Source organism: Adiantum capillus-veneris, chromosome 16 (assembly GCF_014529385.1).
Source record: "Adiantum capillus-veneris isolate H3 chromosome 16, ASM1452938v2, whole genome shotgun sequence".
Lineage (NCBI taxonomy): Eukaryota > Viridiplantae > Streptophyta > Polypodiopsida > Polypodiales > Pteridaceae > Adiantum > Adiantum capillus-veneris.
In genome coordinates, this window is record NC_140946.1 from 41,654,425 (window position 1) to 41,658,251 (window position 3,827).

The following is a 3,827-nucleotide window of genomic DNA, read 5'->3' on the forward strand; positions in this document are numbered from 1 at the left end:
GCACTCAATGTCCTTCTTGCAAGGACCATGTGACTTGCTACGAGACTTGGATCTAATGGAAAACTTCCCTTTAGCATAAGATTTACCTCTAACAAGTACAACACTACTACCTTTTGTTGGCCAAGAGTTCTTTATTCACTTCATTAGTTAGAAATTTGCTCTCTACATTAGCACTTGCAAGACCATCACAACAGGTGCAAAAATAATGAGAGATGTACAAAAGATTTCCCAACTCTTCAGCAATGTAACTAGCAAAAAGTCTTATGAGTGCTTGTTGATAGTCCATACACATGTGATATGGACCACCTTTGTTTTGCATTAAGAGTATGTGTGTACAAAGTGGACAATAACTAGGCTTTGTGATCTCCACTAGTTTCCTCCCTATTTTTTACCATGACTTTTGCAGACCCATGAGGCATATGGAACTGATGTCCTAATTCTAGTTTATATATTTTCTCTAGCAATAGATTCCCTTGAAAGCTCCTCTGGGATTGTGAATTTTCAAGTGTCATAATGTTTCCTAAAATAGTGTGCCTTCAATTTTAGAAATCTTGCCAATGCAACACCTACGTATGTCACGGTGGCCACATGGGATAGAACCGACCTCTCTATATGCACTAGAAACTAAACATAAATGTTTATCCATTTCCCTTCATTAGTCTTAATTATTATAAGGTTGCAAATGTGATCACCCGATCATCCTCTGCACAATTTTTAGTCAGCTATATTTTGACCAAAATTGCACTTTCTAAGCGGAGTTTCACGTTGGACATGAGCAAAAAAGTTATATGACATGATGTTTTTTATTATTGCATAGTAGGGTTTGATCAGAAGCTATGGTCAATAAAGGGTTTTGATAAGACTATGCATGCTTGCGTCTATGGCACCTACATGCATTGCATGCATCATATATGCATGCTTGCATCTATGGCACCTACATGCATTGCATGCATCATATATGCATGGATTACAATACACACATGCAACCATTAATTTGGTTAAGGTAGTCTAAATGAAGTTCCATGGTCAATTTAGATGTCCATATGCTATGATGGAGAGCCTAGCCGCAACAATTTCCATCCACACATAAACGTGGTTTCTCTAATGGCATGCATGCATGTGACATGTGATCATGCATATGTAATTGACTCCATCGATGAATGAAAACAAGATATTGCTCATGGTGATTACCTTGGTTCTTTGGTTGATCCTTACACAGACAAAAGGATGGTTGAGAGTGGCTATCAAAGTTTCCATGTGTGTGCATTTAGAGGTGTCACATGCCTATTGATTGGTGAGGTGGTGCAATCTTTGAAACTATTTAATAAAAATACTAAAGTCCATACTGGAATTGGCTCTCGCAATATAAGCTAAGAATGTTTCTTTTTTGCTGAAAGAGCTGATACAAAAATAGCTTTGGTTTTGATAAAAAAGGAAGGAATACATTTGATGGAGAGTTCTCTTGTCTGTGGACTATGACTTTGTGCCAAGCCATGTTGTTGATGTTATTGTGAAGGGATATTTTGCATTGATTGAGTTTTTGTGTTCCATAAGTTGTTTTATGCAATAGAAAACCATTTTTTTTTACGAGGCATAGTTTGTCAAAATTGATGAGAGAAAATAATAATAGACATCATGCACAAATATGGGAGCAACATGAACAAGCGTGTCAGATTATCTAGACACTTAGGCACATGAGTTCATACGGGCTATCTTCCATGAGAGAAAGTACCAAGTCTATAGAGAGAGCTATTCAGATTGACTCGTGTGGATGAGTAGATGCCAAATGACATAAATTGGGATGCATTTGTTGAGCTTTGGTAGAGTTGGCATAACAACTTTTTTGCATGGTAGAGGCTTGAAGTATAATGACATTTGGTATTTGTGGAAAAGCATTTAGTTTGAATGGGGAGAGGCAAGAGAGTTATAAAGGAGATGTTGGCATGTCTACTATCTAAAGTTTGTGCGCTTCCTACAATGACATCGTGGATGGAAGAGCTATTGACATGTCTACTATGTAAAGTTTGTGTGCTTCCTACAACAACATCATGGATGGAAGAGCTATTGATGTGTCTATTATCTAAAGTTTGTGTGCTACTTACAACGACATCTTGGATGACAATAATAAAAAGAAGAAACGTGAGGTTCTTGCTGCTGCATTAATCAGCACTATTGTGTACCTGTGGAATAACCCCCAACCTAAAACCCAAAACCAAAGTGGGTCATCCTTCTTTGACATTTCTCAATTCTATTGTATCTTTCAAAAAGCATACCTCTCTAGTACCGTTTGCTCCTATCAATCCTCTTGTTATGATCGTCTAGTTGAAATTGGTCTAACATGAATGTTTTTAAAGTGATATTCATTTAATCACCCAATTAATTTGAAAAAGATATATTGGCCCACCATTGAGATATCGGGGGCACAAAGAGGAATTTTCAACTTTGTTGTCAGACATCTTGTAGACGGGTAAGTTGTTTTCAAGTCTTGCACACTAGATAGTTATTTTTAGAGTGGAGTAAGGGAGATCTAGCCATTGATGCATGGCTAGAGCTTGCGGTAGTTGGTTGTGTATAAGTTGGTGCGAGAAGGGGGGGAAGAAGAAGAAGAAGCAGAAGAAGGGAGAGAGAGAGAGAGAGAGAGAGAGAGAGAGATGTACATTCGCGTGTGTGCTTCTTCCATGCGCATGTTGTAGGCTTGCTGGGATTATGCAAACTCAGACACTTGCTAATGTTATGCTTGAGCCTGTCGAGCCGAAGACCTATTATTCTTTCCAATTCAGGAAAAACAGTGGCAAAACCCAACTGATGGGGGGAGGAAGAACACCTTCGGTCGTGGGAAGATGGACCGACTTCGAGCAAAGCTTTCATGCTTGGTTGTTCGGAAACAATAGGGATAGCAAAGGCAAACGAGGCAACAAGCAGCTGTGCTGCTCAGCTAGGCTCTCTCGAGGGTGTTTTGAGTGGGAAACTCACACCTGAGAGGTTTCCGCTACAGGGAATGCATGGCATCTCTATATCTAAGGAAGATGAGGTTAGAGCAGCTTTGGTAGTTTCTGTGTTTATACCTGTGAATGAGGCTGCTGGACCCTCAGGGTTGAATATGTGTTTCAAGTTGAATTCCATAGAAAGTATTTAATGTGCTACATCGAATGTGGATTGAGCAGTTAGCGCAAGTGTGTCAGCTGTTATTGACATTTTTCAGCATCTCTGCTTGCCAGTCGAAATTAAGCCTCCCTGGCAGTTTCATATACCTCCTGATGCCCATGTAGTGGATCTTCTATTATCTTCAAATGAAGCTGAAAGTGACATGGTCTGATTTGTGGTGGTGCAGCTTTACTTGCACATGATTTTGGAAGAGGTTGAGTATGGGGTCTTATGCTCTAGGAACAATATGTATTCTTCAAGCGGGTTGGAGATCCTGCACGCAAGGTTCTTTTGTTTTCAAAACTTTTTATGTGCAGTGATCCAATTCACATCTGCCGGTGCATCTTGTTCATTTGCCATCTTGTTCAGACTTCATCGATCATAAGTGTGGTTGATGTGGACCAGGCAGGGAAACCTCATTAATGAGCAAGCTTGTAACTCCAAGAGGTAAGAAATGCTTACACTCCAGGTCTCCTTACCTTTAAGGGTTCCTACAAGAAGGGCATATCCATTGTTGGAGGAAGCATTGCCCTCTGGTATTTTCTATTTGGAAGAGTATGTGCCAGATGCGTATTTTACTCCGAACATGTTGTCAGCTCAAAGTTCTTATCCAACAAGTTCGTGGATCCGTGATGTAGATATACATGCACAAGACTTGGGTCTATGGTTTCGAGGGATAGCTG

The 3,827-nt window shown here is 39.8% G+C and overlaps 1 pseudogene; it reads left to right on the forward strand.

Annotated features, from left to right (window-relative positions):
• Positions 1-2,587: 2,587 nt before the first annotated feature.
• LOC147438902 (uncharacterized) lies at positions 2,588-3,595 on the forward strand (annotated as a pseudogene).
• Positions 3,596-3,827: the final 232 nt, after the last annotated feature.